The sequence below is a fragment of the Lissotriton helveticus genome, chromosome 3_1, assembly GCF_964261635.1.
Source record: "Lissotriton helveticus chromosome 3_1, aLisHel1.1, whole genome shotgun sequence".
NCBI lineage: Eukaryota > Metazoa > Chordata > Amphibia > Caudata > Salamandridae > Lissotriton > Lissotriton helveticus.
The window spans coordinates 1,918,237,206-1,918,263,060 of NC_136061.1; the positions used below are offsets into that span (position 1 = coordinate 1,918,237,206).

At 48.8% G+C, this 25,855-nt stretch overlaps 1 protein-coding gene across 2 annotated transcripts in view; it reads right to left on the reverse strand.

Moving 5' to 3' along the window:
- Positions 1 to 25,855, reverse strand: part of PTPN5 (protein tyrosine phosphatase non-receptor type 5) — a 588,489-nt gene that overhangs the window by 540,805 nt on the left and 21,829 nt on the right. The window lies entirely within an intron of this gene.

The following is a 25,855-nucleotide window of genomic DNA, read 5'->3' on the forward strand; positions in this document are numbered from 1 at the left end:
TCTCCCCCACTTCTCTTTTTAGGACTTGTGCCCTGGTGAGCAGCAATACCTCCCTGCAGGCAAGAGTCAAGACCCGGCCACACTCAGCGTCAATAGTGAGGTATCTCAGCTGGGTACCACCAGCAGGAGCATAGATAGAAATACACCTGCTTATCACCCTCTCTTCCTTTGACTACCCCCGTACATTTACGTGACGTTGTTGCTATGGAGACGAAACCTAATGTGCGGCCTGTTGCCTATCATTGACAATTTCCTGACTGCACCCACAGGAATGAATCCTTCCTGTGCGGGTTGATATGCCCGAGGAAAGGGGAAACACAGGGCCAGATGCATCAAAGGGTTTTTTCCATTCTGTGTCTAAGGGGAAAATGTGTTCATGCATATGGCCCACAGTTCCCCACTCGTATTAAATATCAGAAGCGAACATGTCTTTACCTCCACGACACACTGACACTTGCCTTGACAACAGTGTCACGGGTGCGGCTCGAACTGACCCCACAGTCACTGCATACATTTTGCTTTCTATAGGCAACGTTTTGTGCTGAGATCAGGGAAATGCGACTGCCCGAGGCCACCCGGTGGCCTTCAGGAGGGCGGGCCTGTAGTCGCAGAGGGCCTCCCCCGCCCCCTGCCTTCGTTCATCCACTCCTCCCTGGGCAGGTGGAGCCCGGCAGGAGGGTGGGCGGGCTGTGACGCGCGTCCGGGGCGGGGGGCAAGGCGAGGGGTATATAACTTCCCCTCGCCATTTTAGTAGCCTCTTTGCCGCTCGGGACGTCGCGCGTCGAGTTACGGGACACTCTTTTCCCTCCCTACCTCTTACCCTGAGTGTCAGCTGGGGGGGGGCACCTGTGGGAGCTTTAATGTGTCTTTTTCGTTGCAGGCGGAGTTACAGGGAAATCCGGAAGCAGAGAGGTGCAGCACTGTACTTCAGCGGGCACATAGGGGTGCCAGAGCCAAACCTGGAACCTCATGGGAGGCCCAGGAACCCGTGTCGGGGCTCCAGTAGTCCTTCGGGCGGTTGTGTGCCTGTGCAAGCGGGGGTTTGCCTAGATACGCCCCGCAAGGGGCGTGAGTAGAGTGATTACCATAATGGCGCAGCAGATGGGTGGTTCGCCACTGTGCTGCTTGGCTCATCAGGCGGGCAGGTGGCGAGAATGCGGCCTGCCCTTGGATCGTCCGTAAGATAACCCACCGTGATTACATAACGTGTTGTATGTAATAAACCTGCAGCAACTTTTCGCAATCTAACACTGGTGTCTGTGTGCTTTTTGCGGGATGTTGGGTATGTTGGGGGCGGGGGGTTCTGTTGACCTGATGTGACTATGGAAAACCTCACCCAACTGGCCATAAAACAAGCCCACAAGCAACCAAAAACATTTCCCACACACTGATCTGTCAGTGTCAGACTAGCCCTTTGGGGACTCTTGAAAAGCCATAGGGCCAGTCCAACCATGCACAGATAATGGCACCCACAAAACTCCCAGTGCAAACAGAAGTCTCACATCAACTGTGTGAAGCTGAACATAGCCTCCCCCCTCCCACCCCCATGTCCCTCACATGGCTCTGCCATGGTCACACAACACCCCAGGGCCCACCTCGGTGCAGTGTGACACCTTACATGACACGGACAACGAGGATTCACGGAACACTCCTTCCAGAAACAAACATTTGAAAACTGTAACACGTACATATGAACATAAAACAAGCCCATCCTCATTAGTGGCCAAGTGTGCTGACGACTTCTGGCTAAATCTTTATGTTAAAGAATTAATTGTTAAAAAAGACACCTGCATATAGCAGCGAATTAACAGGGGTGGCGCAGGAGGCAAGGAGCCCCTCTCCACCAATGTGCAGGGGTGAAGGCTCAACACTCAGCGGGATGTATGGCTTCAGGGCCTGGGGAGGTAACAACGCCGCGTCTTTGTTCGTCACATAGTGCGAATATAAGGTGTTGTATTGTGTATTAGCGGCAAAGGCTCGCTGGGAGTGGGGGTGATGGGTGCGCAGAACCTCTCGCCCGCTCCTGTTACACACATGACTCCAACACTCCATCAATACATGTTTCATACATTGTTACATCAACCTTCATAAAACGTCACCAAAAGCTCATGGAATGGCAACTTCCCAAAAATATATTTAGATATTCCGGTTTGGCCCAGGGCAACTAGTAGGTCAAATAAAATGCCCATTTAACTGGAGCTGTGATCAAAGTTTTAAAAAGTGCGCGTTTTTGAGTAATTCATACATCAGGTGAGCAGAAAGAAATTGTTATTAATGCAAGAAGTCACTTTAGCATGGGATCCTCAAATTTGACCCTGGTTAAGAATGTGGGAGGCACCATGGTAGTAGATGGTTCCTTGCTCCTGAGAAGGTAACCTTAGCATGGGGTGCGCTTAATTTCAGGTGGTGGTTGCAGGTGAGGTCGAGGTTGCAATGTTTTTTACACTATCTTTCCTTCTTCAGTAGGTCCAACTGGCACTCCTAATTAGAGGGCCCAAGATGAATTTCAGAAAAGGATCTTAATGAACTAAGATAGACTACTGTTATTGTTATTGGTAAGCCTCTTTGATGTATTTTACAGCACCCTGGTTTTTCTTCCATTTTGCTTCTGTTGTATGTGTATAATTTTGCATGAATTTTACCATATGAATTGAATGATTGTTGACACTTTCCATGTGAATGTTGTATGAGTGTATATATTTTCTGTGGTTAATTTTCACCTTTTTTGTAAAGGTTTTCAGCAGGTTCAAATTATGCAATTGTGACAAGGGTGGACTGACCGTAAACGGGACAGAAAACTGTATTGCTGAATGTCCTGAAAACCCCTTCTCACCCTTTTCTCTGCAGCAACAGGACGAATGGACTGACCCAGGATTTATGCCCTTTCCCGAGGACCGCGATAAAGGGCACTGCTTCTTTAACTGGGGAGAAATATCCCGCCCTAACTGATGACATCGAAAGAGCCGGGCTGTCAAATCCAGGAAGTCAGCAGAAAGCGGTGTGTGAGTACACCGGAGGAGACGGAGTAGGCGAGAACACGGGAAGCAGACAGACGGAGCCAGAGTTTGGAGCAATAAGGGAGTGTGACAACGCGCCGGAGCCAGGAGGCCAACGTCCCTACGAGTCGCCCAGCCACGCTCTAGGCGGAAGAGCGTGGCTAGCACAGGTATGTGAGCGCTTCACGGGCTGGGCGGGCCGAAGGGGAAGACCCACAAGCTAGAGAACCAGTTCCTATCCTCCCGGTAACCCCGCCCCGAGCACAGCCCTCACTTAGAGAGAAGTGTTATGCACCGAGTGTTCCTTCACTGACCCTCCCTCAGCACTGATTGAGCGTTTGAACGCTATACTGAAACAAAGCCCTTTTTTAGGGCTCGCCTGCTGATGCGCTTCAGCGCATAGCTGGCGAAGCTCTATAGGGGCTTATCCAGTGTTTATCCACTGGCGATTCCACTGGCGATTCCTTCAAGTGCATGTGCTTTTTAGGTCATTGCGCTTGCGCAAGCCCTAAAAAGCGCGTGCACAATGCCACCAGCCGCCTGCCTGCCTGCCTCGCATTACCACATCAAAGGCAGCCCTCCGAGCGCATTTCTCACCCCCTAATTATTCACGGCCGGCCAGCAGGCACATCAAAGGCTGCTGCTGCCGTGACTCGCATTTCTCCTCCCTCCTCCCCTATCACTGCCCAGGCCGGCCGTACTTTCTCTTTACAAGGGCCCCCATTCCTGAATCACTTGAAATCTCTCCACATTATTTGCATTTTGTTAATTAAAAAAATTAACTTCAACACAGCGTTGCACATTTTTCTCGACTTCGGAAGGATGAGTCCCAATCTCATTTGTACAAAGTGTTGTAATGGGATTATTGGAGAGTTAGAGAAACGTGCTCACAAGTTACATTTTTATGCATATCATCTGAGTAAATAAACAATAGCATGGTGCCGTTTGCGTCCTTGACTTGATCTGGTTTTTATTTTTATTTTGCTATTATTCTCACAAAGGCTAAGAAGGTCTGCCTACTTTAGTATTAAGTGCTATACGTCGCATAAGCAACAGCTAACCATTCACTCACCCACGCAACGCCACTCACCCATGCAACGCCACTCACCCACGCAACGCCACTCACCCACGCAACGCCACTCACCCACGCAACGCCACTCACCCACGCAACACCACTCACCCACGCAACGCCACTCACACACGCAACGCCACTCACACACGCAACGCCACTCACACACGCAACGCCACACACGCAACGCCACACACACACGCAACGCCACACACACATGCAACGCCACACACACATGCAACGCCACTCACACATGCAACGCCACTCACACATGCAACGCCACTCACACATGCAACGCCACTCAACCACGCAACGCCACTCACACACGCAACGCCACTCAACCACGCAACGCCACTCACCCACGCAACGCCACTCAGCCACGCAACGCCACTCACCCACGCAACGCCACTCACCCACGCAACGCCACTCAGCCACGCAACGCCACTCAGCCACGCAACGCCACTCACACACGCAACGCCACTCACACACGCAACGCCACACACACACGCAACGCCACACACACACGCAACGCCACACACACACGTAACGCCACACACACACGCAACGCCACTCACACATGCAACGCCACTCACACATGCAACGCCACTCACACATGCAACGCCACTCACACATGCAACGCCACTCACACATGCAACGCCACTCACACATGCAACGCCACTCACACATGCAACGCCACTCACACACGCAACGCCACTCACACACGCAACGCCACTCACACACGCAACGCCACTCACACACGCAACGCCACTCACACACGCAACGCCACTCACACACGCAACGCCACTCAGCCACGCAACGCCACTCAGCCACGCAACGCCACTCACACACGCAACGCCACTCACACACGCAACGCCACTCACACACGCAACGCCACTCACACACGCAACGCCACACACACACGCAACGCCACACACACACGCAACGCCACACACACATGCAACGCCACTCACACATGCAACGCCACTCACACATGCAACGCCACTCACACATGCAACGCCACTCAACCACGCAACGCCACTCACACACGCAACGCCACTCAACCACGCAACGCCACTCACCCACGCAACGCCACTCAGCCACGCAACGCCACTCAGCCACGCAACGCCACTCAGCCACGCAACGCCACTCAGCCACGCAACGCCACTCACACACGCAACGCCACTCACACACGCAACGCCACTCACACACGCAACGCCACACACACACGCAACGCCACTCACACATGCAACGCCACTCACACATGCAACGCCACTCACACATGCAACGCCACTCACACATGCAACGCCACTCACACATGCAACGCCACTCACACACGCAACGCCACTCAACCACGCAACGCCACTCACCCACGCAACGCCACTCACCCACGCAACGCCACTCACCCACGCAACGCCACTCACCCACGCAACGCCACACACACACGCAACGCCACACACACACGCAACGCCACACACACACGCAATGCCACTCACACATGCAACGCCACTCACACACGCAACGCCACTCACACACGCAACACCACTCACACACGCAACGCCACTCACACACGCAACGCCACTCACACACGCAACGCCACTCACCCACGCAACGCCACTCACCCACGCAACGCCACTCACCCACGCAACGCCACTCACCCACGCAACGCCACTCACCCACGCAACGCCACTCACCCACGCAACGCCACTCACCCACGCAACGCCACACACACACGCAACGCCACACACACACGCAACGCCACACACACACGCAACGCCACACACACACGCAACGCCACTCACCCACGCAACGCCACTCACCCACGCAACGCCACTCACCCACGCAACGCCACTCAGCCACGCAACGCCACTCAGCCACGCAACGCCACTCAGCCACGCAACGCCGCTCAGCCACGCAACGCCGCTCATCCACGCAACGCCGCTCATCCACGCAACGCCGCTCACCCACGCAACGCCACTCACCCACGCAACGCCACTCACCCACGCAACGCCACTCACCCACGCAACGCCACTCATCCACGCAACGCCACTCATCCACGCAACGCCACTCATCCATATGCAAAACGAAAAATGTCAAACTCTTCTATTGCGAGACCTATTGCATTTTCAATGCTTGTTTTGTTTTGTTTTTCCCTACACGCATCCCCTACCCGGACCCTCGAACTGACTGCACTGCACTGGAGTGCAAAAGGAGAGGACGGACCCCGCCGCGGGACAGGAATCCTGCCGAGAGGACTTTGAAGCCCCCTCTAACCTACTATAGACCCATTCCTTTCAAAAAGCTTGTAATACGCCCAATAAAGCACTTGTTAACGCCAAGCAAAGTCTCTGTGCTTCCACCTGCCATCTCACAGCAATACATGGTAAAAAACTACAAATTTTATTATTTTTATGTAAATATTTGTATATATTGTCCTCTGTGATGAATTGTGGAAATATTGTTTGTGTTTTTTTACTTTCTCTTTGTGGTCTAATTATGAGCACTTGTTTTAAATTGTAAATATTTTGGGTATCTGTCTATGTTTTAATGTATATATTGTGCACTTATTTGTAGCCCTGAAGAAGACCTTTTGGGTCAAAACGTGTTGGCTACGGTCGCTTTTAAGAAGATTGTTTTCAATAAAGAAACAAGAGCCTGCTGAATTGATTTGCTTCTTTTTACTTTGCTTGTACTTGTAGAATATACTAATCTTCACATGTTGAAGTGCTGAATCATTGTTTTTGTCCTTGCGATTTAGCACCCCGACCTTTGATAACGCAGGCCACAAGCTTCTGTACTAAAATTTGAGCCCCGTCCGTTATTTTTTTACAAGTTAAGTACTGTGTCCTGCTATATTTTATCAGTCACCATTTTGTTTTTGTACCTGCTTAAAGCCCACTAATCTTTTAGCATTATTGCATACTTACACACATTTTAAATAAGTTACCATTTTGTTATTCTGAGGTGTACACCGCACATTTCAGCTGAATCATTAAGTGTAGTTTCATTCTGAAGTTGGTAAACTGAAGTGAGGGTTTTAGAAAGTAGTAAAGTCAGCTTTTGCTTGTGAAATATGTATCATCGTCCCAAAGCCTTCTCATATTCTTTCCGCGAGAAATGCGTCACTCCAGCTCATTAGCATCTATCGCTAGGTTTCTGTTTTATCATGCGTTCTTGCTTCCTTTTACTCGCAATGAGAAATAGTGTATACATTTAAAAATAAAATATATATATCTTAGCATTATGTGCTTGAACTGATCAGAGCCGAAACTCTGGTCCATTGATTAGGAAATTGCTTTGCTTATTTTTGAATGTTTGCTGATTATTTGTGCATTAAATATTGTAGAATTGTATGCCTTTTTCTGAGTGTCTGTTTTCTTTTACACATCCATTTCTGAGAAGTTATATATGAATATATGACTTCACTTTTTGGTGTAAAATGGGACCCAACAGATACAGGAACATTTTCAAATTGCATTGAATTACAAAGTAGTTCATTAAATTACGTCAGGGGAGAATACCTTATGGGTCCCAGGAAGGTCTTTGAAATGATGACTTAAACAGACGCTTTCTGGTGGGCCATGTTTTAGGGACAATTTGTTGGATGTGAAGGGTGTATGGCACCTCCCAGAAAGTGTTGTTGGCCTGTGCCAGCCTTTTGTTTCTGCTTCCACATCATGGACAACTTTATTAGGTTATCAAAGGTTGCAGCTGTGACTCCTGGCTTGCCCATTGCGACCCCTGGTCCTGCCTTTGTGACCCCTGGCCTCAAAGTGGCAAAATAAGAGCCAAGAACACAGGGGCAGCTTCGCACTCCCTGTTTTCTATACATGTTTCATCATACTAATAGTGAATATTTTATTTTTCACTATTAGTGTAATAGAGCACAGTTAGCTCGAAAAGGGCCTTTGGTGCCAGCAGAAGAAAGTAAGAAATTGCTTTAAATGTATGTTGTGTGCGTACTTGTAGGCAAGAGCATGTTTATGTGACAGAGTGGGCATGTGTGAGCATGTTTGTCAAGGTGTATTAGAGGAGATTATGGCCATGGGAGCACCCAAGACAAAGCACTGGTACTAGCACATTGGAGGTAATTTGAGGCAAAAAGTAGGACTACCTCATATAATGGAAGGGGGCTGCCATGCCAAAATCCTGGCCCTGGTGCTTAGGGGTTTTTGGTGCTATCTTCACTCAAATATTTAAAAGTGCATATTTCTGGTTTAACAGATTGGATTTTTCGAATTAAGGTCATGATTTATATATTAAAATGTACTCTATATTTTAAACAGGTGTGGAATGTTTGTTGTGCTCTATTTTTACTTTATTACAGTTTGAAGTGCTGCATAAATACTTTACACATTGCTTCTAAGTTAAACCTGACTGCTCTGAGCCACGCTACCAGAAGGCTGAGAGCAGGTTAGTTTGGGGTTTGCTTGTGCCTTACCTGTACAAGGATTGTTTTGCTGCTCGAGTAGGGTTTCACTCCCTCAACCAGTAACTCAATTACTCACATTAGTGAACAGTAGTGAGGATGAGGATTTGTATTTGTGCAGTGCCATTCAGTGATTTTGGGTTAAACTAAAAATCCCAGATAAATAATCAAAGACCAGTTGGAGTTGTAAATTCTCCTTCATTGGCCTTTTTGCTTTTTCCAAATTCACCCTTACTCTTTTTTTTTGTAAATTTGTTTATTGTTTACTGTACCTAAGTGGTTTGCATTTGTCATGATGTACACCTTGTAATGAAAATAGCATAATGTGTATGATCTGTAATGTTGACCAGACGAAATAAACAAATTGCCTGACTTTGTTGTGGGGAACGACATTAACAAGTGGTTTGAAGCTTATAAGGTAGCTTTAAATATGCATAGGATCTCTGAGGAGGACTGGGGGACTAACCTCTGGAATCACATCCCTAGTGAGGGGAATGACACCCTACTGGACCTAGGGAAGGGGTAAAAGGATGAGGCATCCCCCCACGAAGGAAACCCACGTCAGGATTTATGACCTCACCCCATGAAAGTAAATGCAGATGTTTAGGGATAGCCAGAGTTGGCATATGAGGCCAGGGTGGATTGTGTGGATTCCTTTTGAAGGCACTGGATGCTTGAGTGAACGACAGTGAAGGTAAGGATTACCAGGGGCTGTATAACTTGATTGCAATGGAGCACATGCTCAGTCTTTGTTTTGTAGATCTGCACCAACAACCCATTGATAATAAGCTCACTGTTAGACTTGGCCCTTTTTGCAGGGTCATCCCTGAACTTTTTGCCTTCCTCCTGGTATTTTTTCCTACCTGGTGTTGGTGGTTTTAGGACTCTGGGCACTTTATCACTGCTGTTCAGTGTTAAAGCAAGCTCATCCAATGGCCCCTCGGGACTGGGAGACCCCAGTATTGCCTCCTTCCTTGCAAGGTGCACCACTGAGACCTTGATTGATCTCTGGCGGCCGTGCCCCCACTGCAGAGCTCGGAACAAAGGGCACTCTTATCCCCCCAAGGCACTCACCCGCTTCACTGGGGCATTTTCACAGGCCCCTGAGGTTTCTGTGGAATCACCACATCTGTAATGATGATTGAGACTGAGCCTGAAGGCAATGCCCTGGGACTTCCTGGGGAGGACATTGCGGCCCTGGGTAACCTACCTGAAGTGACCAACTGGTAGAAGGAATGGAGGGGTCCCACCATGGAGGAGTTCTGCAAGATACAGATGGAGAGCCCTACTCTGGAAGGCCTACAGTAGGAGGCCCAAGCCCAGGCAGCTGGCGACACATCTGGTGATAACCTGATCTATTGGGAGAATGGTGTCCTGTATAGCGAGCCTAAGAATCCTGAGCCTGGTGCAACCTGTGTGTTGGTGGTCCCTCCATGCTACAGGGCCTTCCTACTGGAGCTTGCTCATGATGTTCCCATGGAAAGTCATCTAGGCAAGGACAAGACCTTTGAAAGGCTTACCACCCACTTTTATTGGATGAAAATGGCCTCAGGTGCATTCTGTAGGTCATGCCCTACTAGCCAGGCCAGTGGCAAGTCATGAGGGAAGCACAAGGCTACTCTGCAGCCATTTACTGTCATTGGCACTCCCTTCAAAAGGGTGAGCATTGACATTGTTGGGCCTCTAGACCCCAAGACGTCCCTGGGCAACTGTGTCATCCTGGTCTTGGTGGACCATGCCACCCGGTACCTGGAGGCTATATCTCTGAGAACAGTGACTGCACCTGTGGTGGCCAGGGTACTGATGGGGATATTTACCCATGGGAGGTTCCCAAGGAGGTAGTATCTGACTGTGGTACCAACTTCATGTCTGCATACATGAAGTCCATGTGGAAGGAGTGTGGGGTAACCTATACTTTTTCCACAACTTACCATCCCCCAAATTATTGGGCTTTCTGAGAGGTTCAACAAGACATTGAGGAGCATGATCCTGGGCCTATCTGAGCTCTTGAGTAGGGCAGAGCAGCGAACTCTGCTCCCCCGGCGGAGTTTCTGGAGTTTGCCAACTCCGCACTCCGCTTGGAACACAGAGTTTGAGAAAAGATCCACACCATCGGCAGAGCAGAGTTTTACCGGTGTGCTGCTGCGCTCTGATGCTCAGCCCTCGCGCTACTCATTTGACAGAGTTAGCGCTCTAGCTGATTATTAAAAGAGTCTTCCTCCTGTCATGTTCTGTGTTCACTTTCAGAGGACGGAACTTCCTCAACATTTTGCCGAATATACTTCCAGGTCAGCAGGTCACATGAAGGTCAAGGGAGCTGATGATGATGTGCTCCGAGACAGACCATTACTTTGCCCACCCAGAGCATTCACCATGCCGCTCCCCATGCTTCTCTGCTCAAAAATATTTATTTAGCCCTCAGGCTCTCACCCTCTATTGTACTCCCAAATGCTTCTCACTTGCAAATGCAGCCTTACCATGCAAACAACAGGCTGCTTGGCACCGTCACCGCACCCTTACAGCCCCCGGACGTTTGTTGTGAGCACAGGGGAGGTGTCCAACGGGAGCAGGGTAAGCAGCACAAAGAAACTCGTCTGCGAGCAACTGCGATTGAGGAGCAGGCGGTAGGAGGGTGAGCCCTGTTTATTCTGCCTGAAAAGGTGGGGGGGGTGTTTTGGGTGTGCCTGACTGCACTGTTTGTAAGTACAAGAACAAAAACCTCTCACTGAAAGCTGATTAAAGTTAGGTAATATATCCTACATCAATTCAAATAATGACATTGTCCCACAAACAGAAATTATTGAAAAAACATTCTTTTTTCATTTACATACTTTTCTGATAAGTTAGACAAAATCACATGACCATGATACTAATTTTTTATGAATGTTCTATATACACATATTTATACTATATACATAAACCCCCAGAAAGCAAAACGGTCATAAATACCCATCCAGTCAACCCAATCATACAACTCATACGGACAGACAGTCTCACCAATCTTACAACCTCAACACATGAATCAAAAATAGACAATATAAAGACTTCAAAAGCGGGGCGTGGCTTGGACGGCAGTGGGAATGGCCGCCTAACCTGGAGCTCCGCACTACAGGAGAGCGACCTCGATCCCTTTTCCACAGCTATCGAGACGCGCATCAACTGATGACCGCGGACTTCGACGCCTAAACACATGTGGCAACCTCCGGATTCCTGATCGGGGTCGGCTGACCCTTATTTGTGGACATAAAGAGGATTTTCACTCCTCCACGCGCCGACAGCTATGTCGGTGAAAATGGCGCCTCAATGTCGCGACGGCTTTGCCTGATGAACCGCAGCGATCTCGAGCCCGACTACCACCGATTAAGACCAAAGTATCCGGAGGACCATGCACCTCTTCAAAGCCTCACAGAACTCCTTTTAAGGTGAGAAGCACCAACTAAGCGCCGCATCATTAATCTGTTCGGCACGTCCTGCCTGACCCCAAAATGGCGGCTCCTCCAGCTACGCGAGCGCCTCCACCGAGTGCTTAAAAACCAGACAAACGTAGGAAATGTGAATTAAACACCTCTCCCTGGCAATATATGTAGCGCTCCCACCAGCGTCTAGCCAAGATTTCTTCTGGGACATTGCACCACTATTATCTCCAGCAGTGGGAATCTCTGCCAACCAAGATCCCACACTACTAAGAACAGGGAAAGTAGGGAGAGCGCCTCCATTAGCCCCTGTACCCCTAACAAGGCGGAGAAAATCGAGCCAGGAGGCAGAAACCTCGTCCAGCATAGGTCCTCAGTCCAGCAATTGCTTTCACCACTGCCATCATGAGGAATGTGCGCTGGGGTGTTGCTAATACTCCCACGTGGAGGCGGTCTCCTACAAGTGAGTTCCATTAGCTCTTTCCTCGTCTGTTGAAGTCACTAACCAAAGCAAAACCAACACTAACGAACGAGATAACCTGCCCACGCTCCTGTGCTTCTGATGACTGACACGTACCAACCTCGCATTGTGAGACCTTGGGTTCCTGACCACCAACTCTTGCCCACGCATTGGGCACTGACCACTGGTTACTCGCACTCGCCATCTGGCCCCTCTTGAATCAAGCACCCTATACATAAATCAGCGGGGTTCCTAGTGCCAGCCTACTCTTCCACAATGGCAAACAGAGAAGACAGAAACAACCCAAAAAAGGTGAAACCAGAACCTCTGATTTCCGACTCACCTATCAAAAGCAAAGCAGACATGGCGGCTACGATGGAAATGATCTTGAAGAAACTGTCAGACCTTACGGATATCTCCAAATCAACCAAAGCTAACACTGATTCAATGCAACTCGAGTTGACTGCGATTAGGGCCGACATGAGCGCTTTAAACTCAGGCCTGGGAGCCGCAGAACAACGGATTAGCGAAGTGGAAGATCTGTCGCGACAATCGACATCCAGAATCCAGCGCCTGGAAAACACCACCGACGCCCTCAGACGCCATAATGCGGAGTTGGAGGACCGTAACAGACGGGGAAACGTTAGAATTTTCGGCATACCAGAAAACGCAGAAAAAGATGCTGATTCTTGCGTGGCTTTTCTCGAATCATGGATACCAATGATTACCAAGACTGAGTTCCAACATGGCCTCGAACTGGACAGGGCACATAGGATCCCTACCTTCACGAGCAATCATACTAAAGGTCCCAGGCCAATGATTTGCAAACCGCTTAGATTCCAGCACGCTGAATTGATTCTCCAATATGCAAGGAAAAATCACTCCATTATCTGGGAAGGCCACAAGATCATCTTCACGCAGGACTTCTCCAAAGACACGGTGGATGTACGCAAGGGCTTCCTGGACCTCCGTCCTGGACCTCCGTCCCAAGCTTAGATCCAAGAACATCCCCTTCTCTTTCGCAGGTCCAGCCAAGTTCAGAATTACGATAAATGGTCGTCCAAGATTCTTCACGGACCCGAGAGACCTGGCACGCCATCTCGAAGAATGCCCAACTCAAGAAATGGACCAATCAATTGGCCTTTCCAGCAAAAGGAAGACCACTTGTCCGAGTCAACATGATGTAGCCAGTTAGTTCCAATGCTTTTTGTTATTACACCAGAGGACACGCAGCGGACGCCTCAAGATGATCCTCCACCGTAGATCTTTATTCGGCTCTTGATACTGTCTTCCAGTCTCATCGATCCCTCAGTACCGTGAGTTTGTAGCCTTGGCCTCATAGGCCGTCACAGTGACTTCTTGTAATGTAAGACTGCTTGCGATTCTGAATGGTTATTGCATCACGCAGACTGATACAATTAGTACAATGAGCACAAACAATACAAACTGCTCATTTCCAGGTAGCGCCTCCATACTTGGACCTAATACTCCACAATCTTAACACTTAAAGGGGGTAAGGTTATCCGAACTGGTACAACATGGGCGTATTTACTATATAGCTACACACGCTTTGAATAGTTATTTGCCTACTTGACCTATAATAGGTCAATGCCTTCTTATGACCTGTTTATTCGTAATTTTGCTAAAAGTTTATTCTGTGACACTTACTTGTTGGTTATACTAGCCATCTGCATTCATTTTTGGGATTGATTTTATGTACTCACTACTGTTATTATTACTCCTGTTTTGCGTAGTATGGTACTGTGGTCGTACTCCCTACGTACGTATTGGGGGGGGAGGGTGGGAGGGGGGAGAGGGAGGGTTCACCTAGGGAAAAAGAGAGAGTATATTGGAGCAGACACTTGTCAGAGCTTAAGGAGGTTCCTCCTCATTTTGTATCATTTTCTGTTATCTATTATGATGTCTAATTTTCACAGAGATACCATTCACAACCCACCACGCCAAGTCCGCTTGTTTCCTTATCGTTTCCCCTCCCCTTGCTGTAGGCACGCATCTCAACTCTCCAACGGCTACGTCTTTTTAGCAAATGTCACATTGATACTTATCCAACTTTGCCAGAATAGGGTGCTCGAATATGTCACAACAATTCGCCTTTCTCACATCTTGCCGCCAGCTCTCCACCTAGCGGTAAAAAACAACACCGATGGCTAACACCAACTCAATCAAAGACGATCTTAACATAGTCTCCCTAAATGTCAAAGGACTCAACCATCCGGTGAAAAGGCGGAAAGTATTTGATTATCTGGCAAAAACAAAAGGGGACATCGTCCTTCTACAGGAAACCAAGCTATCTGAAGATGACTTGCGATTCCTTAACATCCATTGGTCGTCCCATGTCCTGTCCTCACCTGCACCACGACACAGAAGGCAGACTATTAGTGACTCATTTGCGCAGAGAGGATGATCCCATTCATGTAGTGAATATCTACGGCCCTAATTCCGATGATCCCACGTTCTGGGACTCAGTCTCTCGGTCCATCGAACATAACCCTCAAGATGACCTACTAATAGTGGGGGGCGATTTTAACCTGCCCCTTGACCCTCTATTGGACAGACAATCCAAATCCTCATTCCACCCCTCACGGTCGCACGAGGCCCTTCTACGCCTCTGTGAGCGCTACTGCCTTAAGGACTCTTGGCGGCTCCAGAACCCCGATGGGAGAGACTACACCTTTTATTCTGCTCCACATAACTCCTATTCACGTATTGATTTTATCTTGTTATCCACCTCATTCGCACACCTGATTGAAGAAACTGGCATTGCCCCCAAACTGGTTTCCGACCATGGATGTATTCATACCAAACTTGCAGGCTCCCGCTCGATCCGCCCACCTAGAAGATGGTGCTTTAATGATGAAATTCTAACCAGTCCAGAGGACAAACTCAGGATAGCGGACGCCATTGAGGAATACTTACTCCTAAACAATACCGCAAATACCACGCCAAACACTCTATGGGATGCTCTTAAGGCCACAATCCGTGGAGTCATTATAAATATTAGAGCTAAAACCAATAAATCATTAAACAAAGAACTGGAACAACTAGAACTAGATATCAGAACCCTAGAATCCCAACACAAATCCAACCCCCAAGATCACACTCCTCTCGACCTCCTCACTAAAAAGAAATATGAATACAATACCATAACTAGTAAAAGAGCGGGCGTTTGGGTCAACCGTTTCAAAGCCCTAAAACTGTGCGAAGGGAATAAAGCAGGTAAATTGCTAGCCTCATATCTCAAACATAAGCAAAAGCTGTCAACCATATCATCAATAAAAGACTCCGCAAATAACACCCACACCAAACAGACCAAAATTCTAGATACATTTAAAACCTTCTATGAAGACCTCTACAAGAATGACAAGCAGCTGTACATAGCAGCTTGCACCGACTACCTCGAATCTCTCGATCTTCCTAAACTATCAGAAGATGACAAACTACGGTTAGGATCCACCATCAGTGAAACAGAGATCACAGCGGCCATCAAATCTCTAAAAAATAACAAAGCCCCCGGCCCAGACGGCTTCACTGCATCTTTCTATAAAGCCTTTGAAAACCAACTTACTCCTACACTTCACACTGTTCTCAATTCTACGGCATCCAGTGGATGTATATCACCTTCAATGAGTGAGGCCACTATAATCTTAATCCCTAAAGAGGGGAAAGACCCTCTCCACACCAAAAACTACCGCCCCATTTCTTTGATAAATCTTGATTGCAAGATATATGCCAAGATCTTAGCAAACCGCTTAAACGCTGCTCTTCCCAATTTAATAAGCCCATCGCAAGTTGGCTTCCTGAAACACAGGATGTCAAATGACAACACCAGACTTCTGTGCCATATACTAGAGAAAGCTAACAACTGCCAATCTCCGATAGTCGCGATCACCCTGGACGCTGAAAAGGCCTTCGATAAGGTGTCATGGTCTTTCCTTCAACACTGTATGCGTTCATTCAACCTCGGCCAGTCTTCCATCACAATGGTGATGGCCCTTTATTCATGCCCATCGGCTCGAATAGCACTCAATGGCACCCTTTCCAACACATTTCGCCTCTACCAAGGCACCAGACAAGGTTGCCCACTTTCATTAGCACTCTTCCTTTTGGCCCTTGAACCCCTCCTATCTGACATCAAACGGAATAGAGACATTCAGGGAGTCTCCTTTGGAGATACTCAGATAAAATTAGCAGCATATACTGATTGCGACAGAAAATCCGGCCAAATCAATCGAGGGACTTATGTCCTCAATCAGCAAATACTCGATCCTGTCTGGATACAAACTAAACAAAGACAAATCCGAAGTCAAATCACTAAACATCTTTGTAGGAGAGTGGGGTCTGCAATCCCATGGCCACCCCAGATTTTTGATTTTTGCTTCACTGATTTACGACTTTCCCTGGCTGTGGGCCTGCTAATCAGACCCACAGCCTAGCTGTTCTCTCTCTAAATTACAGCCATGTACCTTAGGTGCATTTTACCAATTGGTACTGGGCCACCTTATCAGTCCCTGTACAGCATACCTTAGGTATCCAGGGCATAGGTGTACCCAGGGCCTACCAGGGGCTGAAGCATGTATTATGCCACCCCTGGCTGGCCACCCAAACAGACACAACTGGCTGCACGACAGCTGGGGCAAGGTGGTGTAATCACCCTTTGCTTTAGATATAGTATACCTATATCTAAACCTAAAATGGACACATATATTCCTATCAGTCACTCCTATGGCAGGCCTTATCAATCCTGAAGGCAGAGTGCTTGGAATTATGTGAGATGGTGCTCTGGCATGAGCTGAGCCCGTTTGCAGCTTGCGGAACCAAGTCCAGATAGCTGTTCCATGATAACGCTATACCATATACTCTTAAGTGCATTATAATCCTCGCGGTTAAATGCTAACTTTGGTATAGCATTATCAAAACATGTCGAGTAAGGTGTCATACGAATTGGAATACTAACCCCTCGCCAATTCTGGCGACGGGGTTAGCATTCCACCCTTCTAGAGGGACACGACATGTATGTAACTGTGAACCCCGGTTAAAGTCAGACACAGCCTCAGCTCCACAAAATGGATGCTGCCACCGAGACACAAGTCTGCCCTCCTGCTGCTGGGAGTCCTTCCAGCAACGGAGGCCTGGACAAGGGGTTTCTTGTCAGGGGCGGTGCTAGCACCATCCCAGACAGGATTTTGTGTATCCCAGGTAGGCAGGGCTGAAAGGAAGGTGACTGCAAGTGGCACCCCGGTGCTCACTGTGCATATGCCGGCTCAAACCAGTTCCTGGGGCACACCAGCCCCTGAGCTGGGGAGAGACCGGACAAAGGAGAGGGGTGTAACCACCCCCTTCCTGGTCCCACCCATAGGGCAGGACCTAGTCGCGTGCCAGCCTCTTTTCTTAGGATAAAGGTAGGAGCAGGCCCCCTTCCCAAATTAGATAATTCTGAATCTTGAACTACTTTCCACGAAAGCCCAGCTGAGATTCGTGGGTGTGACGAGACCCGTGGGACCGGCCATCTTCAAGATCTGCACGACGCTTCACCAGCACGACCCCCGAGAGACCCTTGAGTAAGTGCACTGGGGTTTGAGAAGCCCTAACCCTAAGCAGCTCTAGCACCGAAGTCCAGCCTCCCAGCATCCACGAGATCTGCGTGGGGCCCTTCTGCTTCCTTGCTGCTTGCCACGTTGTCCAGTCACTTGCCCGTTGGCTAGTGACCCTCTTGACGACGTACCACGACGTTTTCACCGCTGGTCTAGGTCCCCTAGACTGGCCCTTGCTTCTTGTCCAACAAGAAGTGCCCTGGACCCTCCTGGTCCCCTCCAGACGCCATCTTGACTCCACCGCGTGGGCTTGCCTTTGCCAAGGTTTGTTGCTCAAATCCTGAGTCCAGCATCGCCGACAGCCTCGTGGGACAGCTCGCACCTCCAGCCTGGACGCCGACAACGCCTCCTAGCCCGTGTGACTGCAGAGTCCAGCGTTGCCCACTCACCTGGTCGAGGTGACTTTATCCGGTGCCATCCTGGTGCCCACATAATCACTGGCTAGTGATTAATCACTAAGTCCCCTCTGCTTTCAGGTCGTCTCCTTCACTGATCCAGCCGTGGATCACACCGAACTTCTTCACTGGTCGCCTGCCAGCAACTTCTTCTTTCAGGCTCCATAGACTTCAACGAGGATTCCCGACGTCTTTTGAACCCTATGCAGCCGTGGCCCCTGGGCTAGGTAACTTGAGTATTTCGGTACTCCAGCACAGGTTCACTATCCAAGTGTCCAGATCCTTTTTCGTTTTCAGTCTATCTAGTCGGATTCGTCCGGAAACAGTAATTTTAGGAACGCTAGCATCCATAGACTTCTTCCCGCATCCCGCGTGAGAGTGCACACTCTGCACCCGATCTCCCTAGGCCTCCTGCTCTTAATCTTAAGGTTCAGTAGTGTAGTCCTAGCGATCCTGAAGCCTCTGGATCTTGTTACTTACCTGCTGGTATTTCGCATTCCACTTTTTGTGTATATGGTTTTTCGTGCCCCTCGGGCATTTGTGTAAATTGTGCAACTTAAAGTATTTTCGTAAGAGTTTTGTATTGTGCTTAGCTCCCTGACTCATAAAGAGTTCAGGGTAGACTTGTTATAAATAAATATCCTTTATTTTCATAACAACTTGTGTGGTGTCCTTTCACTTGGTGTTCAAGGGGTATATGTGATGGTAAAACAGCTGGCTTAACACGCCCTCTAGAGTTTAGCCTGAAGACTGCTCGTGTCCATGCTACTAGGATAGCTGGTCTGAAAGGTTGACTTACAACCAATCATCAATAAGGGTTGTTTGGTATGATACACAGTGATCACTAGAATAGTGAACACTATATATCAGGCCAACTTCTCACATTGGTGTGCAGCGGTTGGGATTTGAGCTTGCTGTTGTTTTACCTCGCACGTATCCTAAGAATATCAATTGAAAGATCACATAAGTACCCAGGTACATATAACTTAACTTAGAATACTCTGAGTTCTACTGAACCAGCTGTTGTAGTGCAACAGGGCTTAGCACACCCTGACTACAACTCTTAGCAAGGGATCAGTAGGTAAACCCATAGTGTAGGTAGGTGCATCACTTACACCACACTAGAAGCATGTCTACCCATGGAGAGTCTTCAGGACTCCCCTTGTGGTTGTTGACCCTCCACAGGTCACTTCCAGATATGCAGGCCTTAGCTTCCAGGAGATGAGACAATTGTGTACCTCCAGGAAACTAAAACAGGGTTCTAACCCTACCACTCCTTTTCTGTTAGGTCTCTTAGAGACATATGATGCTAGAAAAGCTTCTCAGACAGATGGGAGCATGCTCCCCTTAGAAGGTACTCGTGGTGACCCAGACTCCAACCTCCCTGAAACAGAAGATGTAGAAGAGGAGGAGGAGGAGGAGGAGGAAGAGGAAGTCTCTGGGGATGAGGCAGACAATGGTCCTGAGCTAGTCAGACTTACTAGGGCCAACTTAGACCTACATAGGGAAGGATCTGGGGGACCCCCAGTACTGACCGTAAGCAGTCCTAACTTTGGAGTTAGAAGAGATAGGTCTCATTCTAGGGACTCCAAAAGATCTGTGCACTCTCATGCCTCTGCTCAGAGGAGAATGATCTCCCCCTAGAGGAGACTGACTTCCCCTCAGAGAAGAGAACATGAAGCAAGGATGAAACAGGCTAATCTGAGGATTCAGAGGGAAGAACTTGCCCTTGCCAAGGAGAAGCTTGCCTTTGCTAGAGAGCAACAGTTAAGTGGGGTAGTCCCCACTGGTGGCAGCAATATCCCTAAGGATAAAGACAGGAGTTTTGATACTAGACACCTGAGTAAAATAGTGCCCCCCTTTAAACAAGGGGATGACATCCACAAATGGATGACTGCTTTGGAGAGGGCCTGCACTGTCCAGTGCATCCCCCGGAGTCAGTGGGCAGCTATTTTGTGGCTCTCCTTTGAAGGTAAAGGTAGAGATAAGCTCCTCACTACTAGAGCTGAGGATGCTAACAATTACCAAATCTTGAAAAATACACTGATTGATGGGTTTGGCTTAACCACTGAACAGTACAGGTTGCTGTTCAGAGACACCCAGAAAATATAGTCTCAAGATTGGGCTGACTTTGTAGATTGTGCCACTAAGGCTTTTGAAGGCTGGTTACTGGGAAGTAAAGTTACTGATTACACAGGATTGTATAATCTAATTATGAGAGAACAAATCTTAAGTAATTGTCAAAATCAGTTGTTGCATCAGCACCTTATTGACTCAGATCTGACCTCTCCCCAAGAATTGGGAAAGAAGGCAGACAGATGGGTCAGGACAAGGGTCAAGCAGCAGAACCAGAACCAGGGTGGTGGCCAGAAGAAAGCAGATCCCAAGGGTAATGAGAATAAGCAAAATGACCAGAAGTCTTCAACAGGGCCCCAACAATCTAAAGAGGGTGGGTCCCAGAATCCCCAGAATTCCCAAAAGAAGAAGAATGGTCAGAAGAAACCATGGTGCCAGTACTGCAAAAGTAATACTCACTGGTTTAGTGAGTGCACCAAGAAAGGCCCAACTCCTACCACTACTGCCCCTAAGGCACCTGCACCCCCTAGTACAGTTAGTAGTGGTAGTAATCCTCCTAAGGCTATAGTGGGGTTAACCCTGGGAACTGAGGCGGGCTCTGACTTAGTCAGAACACCTACTCAGGCTGTTCTTGTTTGTACTGGGGACATGGATATGACCCCTACAATAAGTCCCAGTACTCTGGGCAAGTACAGGCAGAAGCCTTTGATTAATGGAAAAATGTCTCAGGCCTACAGGGACACTTGTGCCAGTGTCACCATGGTGACACCTAACTTTGTGGACCCTGACCAGGTAATACTGGGAGCAGACTACCTGGTGACCAATGCTAGCAATGCCACTACCTCCCATAGTATGGCACTTGTTAACTTCTCCTGGGGGGGGTAAATGGCCTCAAAAGGGTTGTTGTTAGTTCAGACCTCCCTGTGGACTGTCTTTTGGGCAATGATTTGGAATCCTCCTTATGGTCAGATGTGGAGTATAGGACTCATGTGGAAATGTTAGGTTTGTCAGCACATGTCCTTGCTGTGACTAGGTCACAGGCCAAGAAATGCCCAGCTGAACTAGTGCTGGATCCTGGAACAATGGACCAGACACTACCCAAGAGAAAGAGCAGTAGGGGTAAGATTGACTCTTCCCCCCTGCCTCAGGTGATGGATCAGCTCTCTCAGGAGACTGACCCCAAGACCCCAGAAGGAACTGTCCTAGAAGAACTTGAGCCTGAACAGGTTGAGTTTCTTGGGACAGGGGGCCCTTCCAGGGCAGACTTGAGGCAGGCACAGTTAGACTGTTCCTCTCTTGAACCCCTCAGACAGCAGGCTGCTGCTGAGGCTGCAGGGAATGCCACAGGTGCCCATAAAGTGTACTGGGACGATGGACTCCTTTACTCTGAGGCAAGAGACCCCAAGCCTGGTGCTACCAGGAGGCTGGTCATCCCCTTGTCTCTGAGAGGTTTCCTTCTCACCTTGGCCCATGAAATTCCCCTTGCAGGTCACTTAGGCCAGAATAAGACTTGGGACAGGCTTGCCCCACACTTTCACTGGCCCCATATGTCTGAGGACACTAAGAACTTTTGTCGTTCATGTGTCACCTGCCAAGCCAGTGGCAAATCAGGTGGCACAACAAAGGCCCCCCTTATACCACTACCTGTGGTGGGGGTTCCCTTTGAAAGAGTGGGGATTGACATTGTTGGACCAATGGACCGCCCAACAGCATCTGGGCACAGATTTATACCGGTGGTAGTGGATCATGCCACCAGGTATCCAGAAGCTATTCCCCTTAGAACCACTACAGCTCCTGTTGTGGCAAGGGCCCTGGTTGGAGTTTTCTCAAGAGTGGGGTTCCCTAAGGAGGTGATCTCTGACAGAGGTGCAAACTTCATGTCAGGATACTTGACTGCTATGTGGAAGGAATGTGGTGTCAATTACAAATTCACCACACCCTATCACCCACAATGCAATGGGCTTGTTGAAAGATTCAACAAGACCCTCAAAGGGATGATAAAGGGGTTACCAGAAAAGCTTAGGCGAAGATGGGACATCCTTTTACCCTGCCTTCTGTTTGCTTACAGAGAGGTCCCACAGAAGGGGATTGGTTACAGCCCTTTTGAGCTTTTGTTTGGACATCCTGTAAGAGGACCCCTATGTCTTGTGAAGGAAGGATGGGAGTTACCTCTCAAAAAGCCTAAACTTGACATAGTGGACTATGTACTTGGTCTCCGCTCCAGGATGGTAGAGTACATGGAGAAGGCATCTAAAAACCTTGAGGCCAGCCAGGAACTTCAAAAAGCTTGGCATGACCAAAAGGCTGCCCTAACTGTATACCATGCAGGACAGAAGGTGTGGGTGTTGGAGCCAGTGGCCCCAGCAGCCCTCCAAGACAAATGGTCTGGACCCCACATCATCATTGAACAAAAGGGAGAAGTCACCTATTTGGTGGACATGGGAACTCCCAGGAGCCCTCACAGAGTACTTCATGTGAATAGGCTCAAAGCATTTGTTGACAGGGAGGACATGGGCTTGCTCATGGCCACAGATGCGGGACAGGAGGAAGAGAGTGACCCTCTCCCAGACCTGCTCACTCAGAACCCTGATGATGGATCAGTGGATGGTGTAGTCTTTTCTGACAGCCTCTCTGAGCATCAGCAACAGGATTGTAGGCAAGTCCTTCAATCCTTCAGACAAATGTTTTCTCTGACCCCCAGTCAGACAAACTGGTGCACACATGAGGTGGACACTGGAGACAGTCTGCCTATAAAGAGCAAAATCTACAGGCAACCTGACCACGTCAGGGACTGCATAAAAACTGAAGTACAAAAGATGTTGGAATTGGGAGTCATTGAACCCTCAGAGAGCCCTTGGGCTAGTCCTGTAGTTCTAGTGCCTAAACCTCACACCCAGGATGGTAAGAGAGAGATGAGGTTTTGCGTAGACTACAGGGGTCTCAATGCTGTCACTAAGACAGATGCCCATCCAATACCAAGAGCAGATGAACTCATTGACAGATTGGCTTCTGCCAAGTTCTTGAGTACATTTGACCTGACAGCTGGTTATTGGCAAATCAGGTTAGCTGAGGATGCCAAGGCCAAGACAGCATTTTCTACCCCAGGAGGTCATTACCAATTTGTGGTGATGCCCTTTGGTTTGAAAAATGCCCCTGCCACTTTTCAAAGGTTGGTGAACCAAGTTCTCACTGGGTTGGATGACTTTTGTGCAGAATATCTAGATGATATTTGTGTCTTTAGCTCCACCTGGGAGGATCACCTGATCCACCTGAGGAAAGTTTTAGAGGCCTTGCAAAAGGCAGGCCTCACTATCAAGGCTACTAAGTGCCAGATAGGGCAGAGTCAAGTTGTGTACTTGGGCCACCTTGTAGGTGGAGGCCAAGTTCAACCTCTGGAGAGCAAGATACAGGCCATAAAGGACTGGGCTCCTCCAACCACCCAGACACAGGTCAGAGCTTTCTTGGGCCTGTCTGGTTATTACAGGAAATTTGTCAGAAATTATGGAACCATTGTGGCTCCACTTAATGACCTGACAAGTAAGAAAATGCCAAAGAAAGTTCAGTGGACAGTTAGCTGTCAGAAGGCATTCGATGACCTAAAGCAGGCCATGTGCACTGCACCTATTCTCAAGAGTCCAGACTACTCCAAACCGTTCATTGTCCAAACAGATGCTTCTGAGTTGGGTGTGGGAGCTGTTCTATCTCAGCTGAATATTGATGGTCATGACCAGCCCATTGCTTTTATAAGTAGAAGGCTGACCCCTAGAGAGAAACGTTGGTCAGCTATTGAGAGGGAGGCCTTTGCTGTGGTTTGGGCCCTGAAGAAGTTGAGGCCATACTTGTTTGGTACTCACTTCAAAGTTCAGACCGACCATAAGCCCCTCTTAAGGCTAAATCAAATGAAGGGTGAAAACCCCAAACTTCTTAGGTGGTCCATTTCCCTACAGGGGATGGACTTTACAGTGGAGCACCGCCCATGAACTGACCATGGTAATGTAGATGGTCTCTCCAGGTACTTCCACTTAGAGCAAGAAGACTCACCTGGTCAAGGTTAGTTTAATGTCCCTAAGTTTGGGGGGGGGTTATGTAGGAGAGTGGGGTCTGCAATCCCATGGCCACCCCAGATTTTTGCTTTTTGCTTCACTGATTTACGACTTTCCCTGGCTGTGGGCCTGCTAATCAGACCCACAGCCTAGCTGTTCTCTCTCTAAATTACAACCATGTACCTTAGGTGCATTTTACCAATTGGTACTGGGCCACCTTATCAGTCCCTGTACAGCATACCTTAGGTATCCACGGCATAGGTGTACCCAGGGCCTACCAGGGGCTGAAGCATGTATTATGCCACCCCTGGCTGGCCACCCAAACAGACACAACTGGCTGCACGACAGCTGGGGCAAGGTGGTGTAATCACCCTTTGCTTTAGATATAGTATACCTATATCTAAACCTAAAATGGACACATATTTTCCTATCAGTCACTCCTATGGCAGGCCTTATCAATCCTGAAGGCAGAGTGCTTGGAATTATGTGAGATGGCGCTCTGGCATGAGCTGAGCCCGTTTGCAGCTTGCGGAACCAAGTCCAAATAGCTGTTCCATGATAACGCTATACCATATACTCTTAAGTGCATTATAATCCTCGCGGTTAAATGCTAACTTTGGTATAGCATTATCAAAACATGTCGAGTAAGGTGTCATACGAATTGGAATACTAACCCCTCGCCAATTCTGGCGACGGGGTTAGCATTCCACTCTTCTAGAGGGACACGACATGTATGTAACTGTGAACCCCGGTTAAAGTCAGACACAGCCTCAGCTCCACAAAATGGATGCTGCCACTGAGACACAAGTCTGCCCTCCTGCTGCTGGGAGTCCTTCCAGCAACGGAGGCCTGGACAAAGGGTTTCCTGTCACGGGCGGTGCTAGCACCATCCCAGACAGGATTTTGTGTATCCCAGGTAGGCAGGGCTGAAAGGAAGGTGACTGCAAGTGGCACCCCGGTGCTCACTGTGCATATGCCGGCTCAAACCAGTTCCTGGGGCACACCAGCCCCTGAGCTGGGGAGAGACCGGACAAAGGAGAGGGGTGTAACCACCCCCCTCCTGGTCCCACCCATAGGGCAGGACCTAGTCGCGTGCCAGCCTCTTTTCTTAGGATAAAGGTAGGAGCAGGCCCCCTTCCCAAATTAGATAATTCTGGATCTTGAACTACTTTCCACGAAAGGAACTCTTGACTTTTTCTGAAGACTCTCCCTTGTGGCTAAGGAGTAGCCACCCTGCACCAGCAGGCACCATCGAAGCTCTTGCGGTTTGCTGCACGTCCATCCTCCGGATCAAGACTGCCCAGCTCGACGAGACCCGGATTCCCTGCCATCTCTGACCTCTACCTACATCATCCAGCCCAGCTG